This window comes from Homarus americanus, unplaced genomic scaffold, assembly GCF_018991925.1.
Source record: "Homarus americanus isolate GMGI-L3 unplaced genomic scaffold, GMGI_Hamer_2.0 scaffold41822, whole genome shotgun sequence".
NCBI lineage: Eukaryota > Metazoa > Arthropoda > Malacostraca > Decapoda > Nephropidae > Homarus > Homarus americanus.
In genome coordinates this window covers 1-13,776 of record NW_024754770.1, presented here as the reverse complement: position 1 = coordinate 13,776, position 13,776 = coordinate 1, and the positions used below count along the sequence as shown (strand labels likewise).

Here is a 13,776-nt window from a genome sequence, read left to right as displayed (position 1 = left end):
GAGTTTGAATGTGAGGAATGTGGAAAATGTTTCTCCCTGAAGAGTACTCTCAAGACACACATTCTTGTACACAATGGTGTGAAGGAGTTTGAATGTGAGGAATGTGGGAAATGTTTCTCCCGGAAGGGTACTCTCAAGACACACATTCTTGTACACAATGGTATGAAGGAGTTTGAATGTGAGGAATGTGGGAAATGTTTCTCCCTGAAGAGTACTCTCAAGAAACACATTCTTGTACACAATGGTATAAAGGAGTTTGAATGTGAAGAATGTGGGAAATGTTTCTCCCAGAAGGGTACTCTCAAGACACACATTCTAGGACACAATGGTGTGAAGGAGTTTGAATGTGGGGAATGTGGGAAATGTTTCTCCCTGAAGGTTTATCTCAAGATACACAGTCTTGTACACAATGGTATAAAGAAGTTTGAATGTGGGGAATGTGGGAAATGTTTCTCCCGGAAGGGTACTCTCAAGACACACATTCTTGGACACAATGGTATAAAGGAGTTTGAATGTGAGGAATGTGGCAAACAGTTTGGCTTAAAGTCTACTCTTCAGACACATTTACTTGTACACAATGGTTTAAAGGAGTTTGTATGTGAGGAATGTGGGAAATGTTTCTCCCGGAAGGGTATTCTCATGAATCACATTCTTGTACACAATGGTATAAAGAAGTTTGAATGTGAGGAATGTGGGAAATGTTTCTCACGCAAGGGTCATCTCAAACGTCATAAACTTGTGCATGAAAAAAACAGAATTCAATAAATGTTTGAATGACTTTAACAGAAGGTAAATGTGCCACATAAACTTGAATACAGTGATATACATCAATATAAAACCACTTGAACAAACTCTATGAATGTAGCAGAAATAAAGACAAGTGACAAATGCCACTTTTATAGATATTAAGCACAAGTTATAATTATCTGCTCTCAAGATGTAAATTTCTTCTACCATGGCCTTAGTGTAGACATTTGGTGTTGGTTAAATATCACTCATAATAATAATGTTGTTTACAGTTCAGTAGTAAGCAAAGGTTAAACTTATCATCTTTGTGCTTAAAATTTCATCTTTACTGGATAAGTTGTGTTGAACATTGATGAACTCTCATTTACTATAATTTGTGCATCAGTAGTTGTGTCAACTGTGTACGTCTGTCTTTATTTACACGTGACGTAAGTTTTGTCACAAGTACGTACATTAACACGGGTAGTAAATCATCTTGGTAAAGTAGTACAGTGGTGGTAGACCATTTGTTATAGTCAAGGTGTTGTCACTATCTCACGGAAACTCTTCAATCTCTGTTGAAATTGTACGTAAATATTTGATAAGTTTTGCTCAACTCTGACGAGATATTTTGATATTTTATCTTGACTAAAATGATTGGTAGTTTTGATTTATGTTTTAAATATATTATTTCATCACTTACAGATATATGGTACCATTGTCTGGTAAATAATGGTTAGGGTTCATATATAGTACCTGGTGTTATGGGGCAGATGAACCTCTTAACTGTATATAATATCATGTTTAATATATTGTTCAGTTAGCATCTTGTACCTTAGTTAGGTAACTCTTCTTGGTTATATATAAATTAATCCTTGGGCAGTCATTTTCTTAAAGTAGCCAATGCTGAAATGTCAAACTCTGGGTTAAAATTTGTTTTTAAATCATGTCAAGCAGAAGACTTGTTGAAATTAGCATATAGTATTTAGATATTTGCTGTTCTTATATACAACTTTTCCTAATAGTACTGGCTTGTGTTTATCTAACAATGGTTTTTTTAAAATGATTGCTACAAGAATGGAATTAATTTTGTGGACATGAATATATAGTTTTATGTTAATACAGGCTGTCCCCAACTTACAACAGGAATAAGTTCCTGGACCCATAGTTTAGGTTAGGTTAAAGCCCATACAAAACAACAATAATAGCCCATATATAAAAAATAATGTAACTAAAGTGATGTTAAACAATATATAATTATAAACTAATGAAAAAATTGGGATTTTAATTAAAAAAAATTGCAGTGAATGTGATCCCGTTCATAAGTGCGGGTGATGGTAAGTCGGACGGTCGTAACTCAGGGACTGCCTGTATACACTTTATGTTTGGCCATGATGTGCCACAAACATTAATATCTTACAGAATGAGATATAAGTATTTAAACTATTGCTGAATATTTTATTTTAACCTCAATATTGTAGAACATGTGTACAGTAATGGCTGGTCTTCAGATACTGTATGTGGATATCTTGAATTAATATTGCTGTAATTGCCCTAAAATTCATTACGAGTAAAGAAGCAGTAAAATAATAGGTTTTGTATTTATGGAATTTAATGAGCAGAAGATTCCATGACTGGTTTATATTTTGAGTTGAGAGCCAAATGTTAGATTGGTCTGGACGACGCCCGGGGAGGAGCCAAGGTAATATTTATGATAATTTACTGTTTTATGACCGTAATTATTGCTGGAAATGATTCTAGATAGAATATTATTAAATAACATGATGGCAAGGGTTGAAGGTGACTGCCAATAACTCATAGAGACGAGTGTTTTATATAAATTTGGGTCACTAGTTTATTACATTGTGTATACAGTAAACTGGAGTCAGTATTTATTGTCCAGATCACTTTCCTTGTGACTGTTTTAGTGTTTGTTTGACCAAGATTCAACATTGTCTTTGTTATATGTGAAGCTTTAACCCTGTACTGTACTGATCTATATTATACAGTATTGTACTGTACTGTATTGTACTGTATGTCAGTTGTAGTATTAATGAGGGACTACTGTACTGTACTGTACTGTACTGTACTGTACTGTACTGTACTGGACTGTTCTGTACTGTACTGTTCTGTTCTGTTCTGTTCTGTACTGTTCTGTACTGTACTGTACTGTTCTGTACTGGACTGGACTTTTCTGTTCTGTACTGATCCATATTATACTGTACTGTTCTGTACTGTACTGTTCTGTTCTGTGCTGATCCATATTATACTGTACTGTTCTGTACTGCACTTGGGGGTTAATATTCAGGTTCTATCTTCACACAGTCAAGGATGTAGTTTTGGAGTGTGTGGCCATATGTCTGGCCACACACTTCATATAGTGTTGTTCACATCTGCTTGAGGAACATACTGCCAGAGGTACTTATATCCTAACCTTAGTCTATCAGTTACAACATCTTATAATGTAGTGATGTTGTTACTTGCTCCATATACTTGTTTCACTTGATACACCTCATCATGGTAAACTGTGGATCGACTAATGCCTGTTAGCTCTCATCTGCTGCATTCATAAGAACACTGAACAAAGTGGCACTTTAAGCTAAGGTTTCTTTGCTCATAATTAATTTCAGATCAATTAGATCAATATTAAGGGAGATATGTAGACTTTACCCTTCAATTTATAGAAATAAATGTAGCTGTAATGCCATTATTAATGGTACATCTGATGTACAGTACAGTACAGATGTCCATCATTAATACTACAACTGATGTACAGTACAGATGTCTCTCATTAATGCTACAACTGATGTACAGTACAGTATAGATGTCCATCACTAATACTACAACTGATGTACAGTACAGATGTCTCTCATTAATGCTACAACTGATGTACAGTACAGTATAGATGTCCATCACTAATACTACAACTGATGTACAGTACAGATGTCTCTCATTAATGCTACAACTGATGTACAGTACAGTACAGTACAGATGTCTCTCATTAATGCTACAACTGATGTACAGTACAGTACAGTACAGATGTCTCTCATTAATGCTACAACTGATGTACAGTACAGTATAGCACAGTACAGAATAGTACAGTACAGATGTCTCTCATTAATGTTACAACTGATGTACAGTACAGTACAGTACAGATGTCCCTCATTAATGTTACAACTGATGTTAATAAATGTAGCTTTAACAGGGTGAGTTAAAAGTCAGTTATAATAGGAGAAAGTTATTTATTTCCTTGTTTACAACGACTGATTTAACTGAGAACTATTTACGTGAATGTGTTGTGATGTAGTCACTGAAGAGCGGCGACGTACAGTACAGTGTGTGTAAAAAAAGAAAAGTTTCCACTGAGAAGGTATATTAATACACCCTGTACCTGGACCCTAGTGGCAGGAATGTGGACTGAGGACCACCATATGTACGGTAATAACACAGTAAATATAGTTTATACCTTTAGAATAACTCAAGAGGCACTAGAGTGTGAAGTAACAAGACGATCTGTGACCAAGAGGAGAGAGTAAAATAAACTTAACAAGACTTAACATAGTTTCCCTTACCAAAGTGACTCTCTCTTAAATATTAAATCCTTATACAATTTATTTAAATAATTGAGTGAACAATTGGTAAATTTTTATTTATTTTTAACTAGTAATTAGGAAATACAAAATAAACTAAATAAATAAATAAAAAAAGAAATATATGCAGAAATAAAGGAGAAATAACAAAAATATCCAATATTACCAAAACTATAATAAAAACCCACAATAAAAACTAGAAACAAAAAAGATGGGGATCATCCTTCTAGTGACACAAGGGTCATGGAGGGACTCCCCTAACATATAAAGGCCCAAGAAAACATGAAATAGAATAACTTGGCCTGACTGAGACCGGCCTGGTACTGCACCCTCAGAGCTAATGGTTCATCTCTATATCACCAACCAACCCAACTACTTCAATACTGTTGTCGACAGTGAAGGACAGACCAAGACTGTCAAGATATAAACAAATTTAATAGAACAATTATCTATGAGGTCAATATTTATTATATTGGCTGTGACTGAACACTGATTAAATATAATAGTTACTCCTGCTCCGTTGTGTGTGATTAAATATAATAGTTACCCCTCCATTTTGTGATTAAATATAATAGTTACCCCTCCATTTTGTGATTAAATATAATAGTTACCCCTCCATTTTGTGATTAAATATAATAGTTACTCCTCCTCCGTTTTCTATGATTAAATATCTGCTCCGTTTTCTGTGATTAAATATAATAGTTACTCCAAAAACTGCCGCTCACAGAGCCGTTTTGCTTTGTTTTTGCTTTTCTTTTCCTTCTGGGACACTGTTTTCGTTGTATTATTCCCTTAAAGTTAATGAAAAGTTAAATCGGGCCACAAATTTGACGTTTTTACGTATTTTAACGTATATACAAGTTCGAAGCTTCAAATGCTTCAATGAAGCAAAAAAATGATTCAATGAAGCAAAAAAAATGGTTCAGTGAAGCTTGGTGACGTCACTGTGAACCTTGACATATAAGGCCTCGACTAACTGGCCTTCGTCCCTTTCCTCACCGACCACTCGCCACTCACTGACTGCAGCTGACAGGCAGGTAAGCGCCGCTCCTCTAGTCTCCTTTATATACGTGTACATTTTTTGCCCGACTGCCTACAGTCCAAATGGCCAAGAGAAATGGTTATTCTTTTGGGTAGTGTTTAATATACTTAATTATGGCGTAATAAATGCTGATTTAAGTGAAAAACTTGCCGGCCGGTTGTTACAGTTCAATTGCCTCATAGGGTCGTTTCACTGGGCTCTAAGGCCCATGGTACCTACTGTGCAGCTTAAACAAATACATTAGTATTATATTAAGTGGCTCTCTAACGTCTAACCAGTAATTTCTTAATGTTTTAGTCAAATATACCGCCAAATGAGTCATGACAAACGAGCCTAAACTATGAGCCGGTAGTGAGTAACGAGCGTAAACCGTTCATCAGTATTTAGGTAATAATTAACCAGTAAGTGAGTACAATGACCAGATTGGGTTAGATTACCGTTTTATTTATTTTTTATTTCTTGCTTCGAAGCCCAACACACTTATGGGGGAGCCGGGTGGTCATAACTCAACAACTGCGCAGTTCATCACCACCACTGTATTCACCATTGACAACTGCGCCGCATTCACTAGATTTAACACAAATAGAAGTATTTTTGGCGGAATCAAGATGTATTTTTACTGGCTAGTTCTTTGCTTACTCTTTAGCTACGATTTCTGGGAGTTGAAACAATTTATTAAGGGTTCTAGCCGGGCGGGGCGAGGCGGGGTGTGGCGAGGGAGGGAGCCGGGCGGGGTGTGGCGAGGGAGGGAGCCGGGCGGGGTGAGGCGAGGGAGGGAGGGAGGGAGCTGGGTGGGAGTGAGGCGAGGAGGAGGAGCCGGGTGGGTGAGGCGGAGGGGAGGGAGGAGCTGGGCGGGGGAGGCGGAGGGAGGAGCGTGGGGTGGAGGGAGAGGAGCCAAGGGGTGAGGCGAGGAGGGAGCTGGGTGAAGTGAGGGAGCCAAGGAGGTGGAGGTAGGGGCGAGAGGAGAGCTGGGTGAGGGAGGTAGGGAGCCAAAGGAGGGAGTAGGGTCGGGCTTAAGAGGTAGGGGAGCCAAGGAGGCGAGGGAAGGGCGAGGGAAGGAGCAAGTGTAAGGAGGCGAGGTGAGGTAGGGGAGCGGGTAAGGTGGGGAGGCAGGGGAGCCGGGCGGGGCGGGTGAGGGCGGGGGCGAGGGGGAGTCTGGGGAGGGATGAAGGAAGGGGAGGGAGGGGACGAAGGAGGAGGGAGGGGAGGGAGGGAGGGGAGAGGGAGGAGGGAGGAGCCAGCCAGCTTGTCTGGGTAAGGCGAGGCGAGGCAAGGGGAGGGAGCGGGCGAGGCGAGGGATGGAGCGAGCTGGGCGGGGGGGGAGCTGAGGTGGGGAGCCGGGTGAGGTGAGAGCTGGGCTTGGTGAGGTGAGGTAGGGGAGCCAGGCGAGGGAAGGGCGGGCGGGGGTGAGGCGAAGGAGGGGAGTCGGGGAGGGACGGACGGGACGGACGACGGGACGAAGCGAAGGAAGGGGAGGAGGAGTGAGCGAGCCAGCCGGTCTGGGTAAGGAGGCGAGGCAAGGAGGGAGCCAAGGAGGCGAGGGGATGGAGCGAGTCAAGGGGGGGGGAGGTAGGGAGCCGGGTGAGTGTAGGGCTGGGTGAGTGTAGGAGCCGGGCGAGGCGAGGTGGAGGTAGGGAGCCGGGTGAGGTGAGGTAGGGAGCCGGGCTTGGTGAGGTAGGGAGCCGGGCGAGGCGAGGGAAGGGGCGAGGCGAGGCGAGGCGAGGTAGAGAGCCGGGCAAGGTAAGGTGAGGTAGGGAGCTGGGCGGGGCTGGGCTAGGCTAGGCTAGGCTTGGCTAGAGGGCTAGACGTTTCAGAATACAGTATATATTAATTCCCGTAACATTAAGGTTCCTGGTAATTTTTTAAAAGTGGACAACCATGGATTTTACAATCGGAAAAACCCATTGGTCAACAACCAAAAAGCACCATAACTAACCTAACAACGTAACGTAACCTGGAGGTTCCTTGGTTGTCTCCTGGTGAAAAAGGTCCATTTGTATGTGCACACAACAATTAGAAAGTAAAACAAAATAATATTAGCGTATTTGTGTTTAGATCGGTTATGACCTCCATTTCCGTCGGAAATTGGTCGTTTTTTAATAGATTTTTTTGGTGGTGTTTCCCGAAAAAAATATTGGCTCGGCGAATGAAAAATGCAAAAAAAAAAAACCCTATAAAAACATAAACCGGACCTAATCTAACCGACTCTCGCCATATGTTGGAATCCCTTATTTCTTACCTTATTGGCCTGGTTCTCGTTGGAGTTACCACATGTGTTGGTCTTGACGACACTTACATTCGTTCTTGCATTAATGACACTTTACGGAGGTCGGGACAACACCATGAGATCTAAAAATGCTATAGTTTTAGTGTGGAGGTAATGGTTTATGTAAACAGTTGGGGACTGTGAGTACACGTGGTGTAGTGGTAGATGGAAGTTGCAAGTTTAATTTTCATTCTACGTAAATTACAACTTTAAGCATGTTGCAGGTGACAGCTGGTGTACTTGAAGGCCAATGGAGAAGTGACAGAACCTTGAGCAAGACTTAACACCCAGCATGTTACTTCAGCCTCATCAGTTAAGTTAGTTATATATTATCTTAGCTATTATGGTCAGCCCATAAACCACTCAACACTGTGCTCCTACACTGGGCAGTGGAGGGTGTGTGTGTGGGACCTGGCTGACTGTGAATGTTGGAGGGCTCTGGAGGACTGTGTGTGTGTTGGAGGGCTCTGGAGAAGTGTGTGTGTGTGTGTGAGACTGACTGTGTGACTGACTGTGTGTGTGTTGGAGGACTGTGTGTGTGTGAGTGAGTGTTTTGGAGGTCTGTGTGTGTGTGAGTGTTTTGGAGGACTGTGTGTGTTTTGGAGGAGTGTGTGTGTGTGTGTGTGTGTGTGTTGGAGGACTGTGTGTGTGTGTTGGAGGACTGTGTGTGTGTGTTGGAGGGCTCGGTATTATTGCAGTTTCGGCCGGTACACACCTGACTTTTAACCATCCCCATAGATCTCCTTTTCATTGAATCGACCCAAAATACACAGGATAAACGAATTTCTAAACTACGAGGGCATATTCGACGAAACTGCAATTTTACAACGGGCTCTGGAGAGCTGTGTGGACTGTCTAGATAAACTGAGCTGGGAGTCAAATTAAGATTAGCTGTAGAGATTTGGGAAAGCTTAATAAAGTGCTATAAAAATGTACAGGACTAAATGCCAATTAGTTGCAGTATTAGTGAGCATTAGTAGTAGTAAAGTGATTAATAGTAAGTAAAGTTGGTTGTTAGTAGGTGGGTTTTAACTAACAAATTAACTAACCTAATCAGCCTAACATAGATTAAATGTAACTAATCTAGACTAACCCAAATTAATATTAAGTTCCCTATTATATAGTTTATATATTGGATAAGAAATATATTAAAGAATGTAACTTAAAATTTGCCACAAGTTAACTGATCATGAATTCAGAAAGTTAAGCTAGAAAAAATTTCACTTGTTTAAATTGTTAAAAATCAATAGCTTGCGTACTTTGCAGTTTCCTTTTCAAAATCTAATCGTGTACTGTACTGACTTTCTCCTCAGGTTAAGCTGGCCAGAAGTAACATCATACTGAACCTAAGGAGAAATAGCTTAAAATGCCAGAACAGGTAAAGTCAACTTACCGAGTTTTATTTAGGCAAGGGAAGCTTGTGGGACTTGTGAAATCATTAAACATTGTGTGGGTGTGGCTTGTTGTAATTAGGGTGGGGGGGGACAATATGGCTTGTGTGTTGGCATATGGGGTGAGCAGGTGTGTTGGTAAAGTTTTTCATTCAAGCTAAATGTGACCAAGTTGTCAAGGGGAATACCTAAGGGGGCTTGAGGGGTGGGAGGAAGGGAGGGAGGATTCAGTGTGTTGTGTATGAAGCAGTGTGGAGAGATTTAGTAGTGTAGCAGTATTGGTGATGAAGGCTTGTTATGATTGGCTATACTATTGTTGTGGTAAATGTTAGTTGTTGAGGTATCAAGAAAACTAAAACACTAATGCAACTTAAAATAAGATCTTTTGTAGATAAGGTATTTAAATAAACAATTAGGGACAGTATAAGTACATGTAGTCTGGTGGTAGATGGAAATTGTATGTTTAATCTTCAGTGTACATAAATTACAACTTTAAACATGTTGCAGGTGACAGCTGACGTACGTGAATGCCAATGTAGAGGAAGTGACCGACACCTTGAGCAAGATGTAACACCCAGCATGTTACTTAAGCCTTCTTAGGTAAATTACTTGTGTATCTTAGTATGGCCATCCCCAAAAACTACTGGAAGTAAGACTCAAGAGGAGGGACTTACTTTGTGTGAAGGGTTGGAAAGGAGGAGCATTGGGCGGTGGAGGGGCGCTCGTACAGTGGAGGGGCGCTCGTACAGTGGAGGGGCGCTCGTACAATGGGGGGGGGCGCCTCGTACAGTGGGGGTGGGGGCCTCGTATAGTGGAAGGGAGCTCGTACAGTGGGGGCGCTCATGCATGCATGGATGGTGGTGTGCTCAAGCAATGGTGAATGGTGTGCATGTTAAAAATGTGATGCAAAAAATAGCATGTACTATGAAGGCATGTGGGGGATGATGCCTAGATGAAGACTGCTGCAGCCAAAAGTGAGAAGGACAATGCTCCTGTGTAAGGTGATATAGGAGGGTGTTTGAGTGTACGGATATATCACATATATATATAAGAATGCAAGTTTAGATTCCAAGAAATTCTGGAGTAAATGTTGTGTATTGGTATTAATACATTAAGGCTAATTAAGATTGATCTAAATCCAAACCATGTTGCAGGTGGTTGGTGTACAAGATAGATGGACCAGACACAACAAGGTGACCACGACTGTCTAGCATCCCACACCTTGAGGACTACCACCTTACTGAGAAAGAACAGAATTGGTGTTCTGTACACTACTGTTAAGAATAATGTACTGTAATGTAAAAGTTAAGTATTACTGAAACCTTTTTTATATAATTTAGCAAAACTTGATGTATTACTTAAAATAGTGCATTTAAGAACATACAGTACAAGTTAACCTCAATATTGTGTATTGGTTGTGATATAAAATAGCTTAATTAATTCAGATGTAGAGTATCTAAAAACAAATATAATCATGTTGCAGGTGGTTGGTGTACAAGATAGATGGACCAGACACAACAAGGTGACCACGACTGTCTAGCATCCCACACCTTGAGGACTACCACCTTACTAAGAAAGAACAGAATTGGTGTTCTGTACACTAGTGTTAAGAATAGTGTACTGTAATGTAAAAGTTAAGTATTACTGAAACCTTTTTTATATAATTTAGCAAAACTTGATATATTACTTAAAATAGTGCATTTAAGAACATACAGTACAAGTTAACCTCAATATTGTGTATTGGTTGTGATATAAAATAGCTTAATTAATTCAGATGTAGAGTATCTAAAAACAAATATAATCATGTTGCAGGTGGTTGGTGTACAAGATAGATGGACCAGACACAACAAGGTGACCACCACTACTGTCCAGCATCCCACACCTTGACTACCACCTTACTAAGAAAGAACAGAATTGGTGTTCTGTACACTACTGTAAGAATAGTGTAATGTGAAAGTTAAGTATTACCGAAATATTTTTGTTATAATTTAGCAAAACTTGAGAAGATATTTAAAGTACTGTACTAATGCATTCAAGACTGTAGGAGTGAATCTCGATTAAAGCCACAAAGTATTAAAAATAGCAAGATACTTTATGTACAGTAGCATTATTAACTATCGTGGTAGTCACAGTTTTGTTGTGGTTGCAAAAAATTTCCTTTTTCTAATATATTTTTCGTCCACAGGTGAAGTATCAGCAAGGTGTACAACGAGATACACGGACATCAATCAAACGGATTGTGAGAGGTTTGAATATCTTGCACGGATCCATTTCTTAGTGGTTTGTAAAATTAAGTGTAATAGGTAATTGTTCAGTGTGGGGAGGCATCTGGTGGCTTGAGGGATGGCGTTTGTACCGGGGGAGGCGTTTGTACCGGGGGAGGCGTTTGTACCGGGGGAGGCGTTTGTACCGGGGGAGGCGTTTGTACCGGGGGAGGCGTTTGTACCGGGGGAGGCATTTGTAGTGGTAGAGGCACTTGCACTGGTAGAGGCACTTGCACTGGGAGGTGTTTGTAATGGTTTGTACTCCTACAATGTCTGTGTATAACAAAATAAATAAATATTGAATGAACTTTACGTTTCATATTCCGAAGTTGAATGATAATGATCTAAATAAACCACAAGTACAGTAGAACTGTAAACTATACCTGAAACATGAACTAAAGTGATCAACTTGGATACACCCACATGATGGCTTCTGGGTAACTTAGAACATGATATATACATTAATTACATATAATTATCACCAATTGACATTAAAGTGCCATTCATTGTACGTACAACTGTTACAAACTAATGCCCATGTGATGCCCTATTGGGTACATGTAATCAAAACTACTAGATACCCACAGATGGCACAAATAATGCATTTAAGTCAGACGCCTCGGACAAAGGATTTTGACAACCTTACCGAGAGAACGGACGTCTCGCGTTCATTTTGAAATTCATCGGCCATGACCGTAAGGAACATTTTTGATTGCATACATACTATTAATTTGAAAATATTGTATATATACAGTAAATGAAAGTAAAGTACAGTAAGAATTTTACTTACTAAATGTTGACAATCTGGACACTGCACACCAATTGCTGAATGGAAGTGTTTTACCTGAAAATATAGAAGAAAAAATCTTGTAAAATTGTAATAAACAACTTATGAACCCCCCTCCCCCCACCCGGCCCCCTAAAGACTTGGTAACTTGGATAAATTTAGAAATATATCTGTACTGTGCCTGGCCAAAATTATTCACAAAGTACAAGACTTCCATTATTATCTAAAGCTAAATTTTGTGTAGGACCAAAACCTGACAAGATACTTTATAAAACCTTAAGGTCTAGTGAAATAAACTCACCTTATGTGGAGTCTGCAATATAAAGGTTGAATTGAGAAATCCACAACCGCTGGTAATGTGACGGCCTCACCATCACTGATGTATCTGCCGAGAAATAATAATGGTAGTGGTACTGTAATGTGATTTCGCGGGACATGGGAGAAAGATATCTAGTGATGTTGCCAATCATTACAAGTTTTCTGATTTTCTTCTGCTAATATTTGGTAATGTAGGTTTAAGAACATAAGACTGCAGGAATGGCCAGTAAATTGATATATACTGTACCTAGACAGTGCAGGTATAAAACCAGGCTATATGACCAAGGATATTTTGTATTTCTGTATCAGCTTCTGGACTGTTATTGTATATTGCAATAAATGTGTAGTGTATACATATGAAAATAAAAAATATACTGTATATTCAATTCTTTATTTCGTATTACCTATCTACAAAGATGTAAAAACATAGTACATATGTAATTTTTTTCTGTTTCTGACAGAACATATTACCTTTTTCAGAACAATTTATAATGTAAGTTTGTTAGGTGGCGATGGTAGATACAACACTGCAGTAGCCCTCTTCCTTTATCTGGGCTTGGGACCGGCATGTTCGACTGAACAAGGCGGAGTTACTACTGTGCATTCTACGTCTAACTACGGTGCTGTTAGTGCTATCAACTATAACTTGAAAAACTTTACCTTTATTACCTCCAAGAAGCACCTTGTAGTAGGTCCAGTCAGCCACACAAACAAACCTGGAATACAAAAAACTTTAAAACATAACATTCATAAATACTTGCAGATAGACATTATATATTGTCATAAGTACTTTACCTGTTTGGAGGAGTTCTCGACCAGCCACACGTTCACTTCAGTCAGACGTTCACCTCGGAGGCGCACAATCTGAAAGAAATGAGAAAACCTTAGTCCCATCCACACACACTAAAGGTGGGAGGTTGGGTGTGTGAGAGAGGGTGAGTGTATGGATGGGAGTGAGGGTGTGTGTATGGGAGGACCTCCCCCACACACACCCTCACTCCCATCCATACACTCACCCTCTCTCACACCTTTCCTTATACCCAACACTCCCTCCCAAACACCCCCACCCTCCCTCCCTCCCACCCCCCCTCCCTCCCACCCAACCCTCCTCCTACACCACCTCCCCTCCAACCCATCCCAACTCCCTTCCCATCCACCCAACCTTTTGGGTGTGTGGATGGGAGGAAGAGGGAGTGGTTAGGAGGAAGTGTGTGTGGTTGGGAAGAAGGGTGTGGTGTGCCATGCCCTCCTCCATGCAAACACAGCATCGAAAAATATTCCGAAGAAAATTGGTTTGTATTGCTGTAATATTGTATTGTGAGGACTCATTTGTGTTTTACTATGAATGATAAGTGTGCAGGGATTATGGTGGTGTAAGAGAGAGAGAGCCTT

The 13,776-nt window shown here is 40.3% G+C and overlaps 2 long non-coding RNA genes across 5 annotated transcripts; one reads left to right on the top strand and one right to left on the bottom strand.

Annotated features, from left to right (window-relative positions):
• Positions 1-1,492: 1,492 nt before the first annotated feature.
• Positions 1,493-13,324, bottom strand: LOC121856109. Of its 4 annotated transcripts, none has more exons than XR_006086895.1 (7): positions 13,180-13,324; positions 13,054-13,100; positions 12,368-12,451; positions 12,070-12,123; positions 8,884-8,970; positions 7,598-7,707; positions 1,493-1,632 (listed from the first exon to the last, which is right to left on the bottom strand). It is a non-coding gene; the product is annotated as an uncharacterized LOC121856109 (long non-coding RNA). The 4 variants fall into 4 exon arrangements; XR_006086893.1 differs by having other exon boundaries at positions 13,045-13,100; positions 13,180-13,322; XR_006086894.1 differs by having other exon boundaries at positions 13,054-13,323.
• LOC121856110 lies at positions 8,906-10,231 on the top strand. The gene is made up of 3 exons (XR_006086896.1): positions 8,906-9,002; positions 9,523-9,615; positions 10,170-10,231. It is a non-coding gene; the product is annotated as an uncharacterized LOC121856110 (long non-coding RNA).
• Positions 13,325-13,776: the final 452 nt, after the last annotated feature.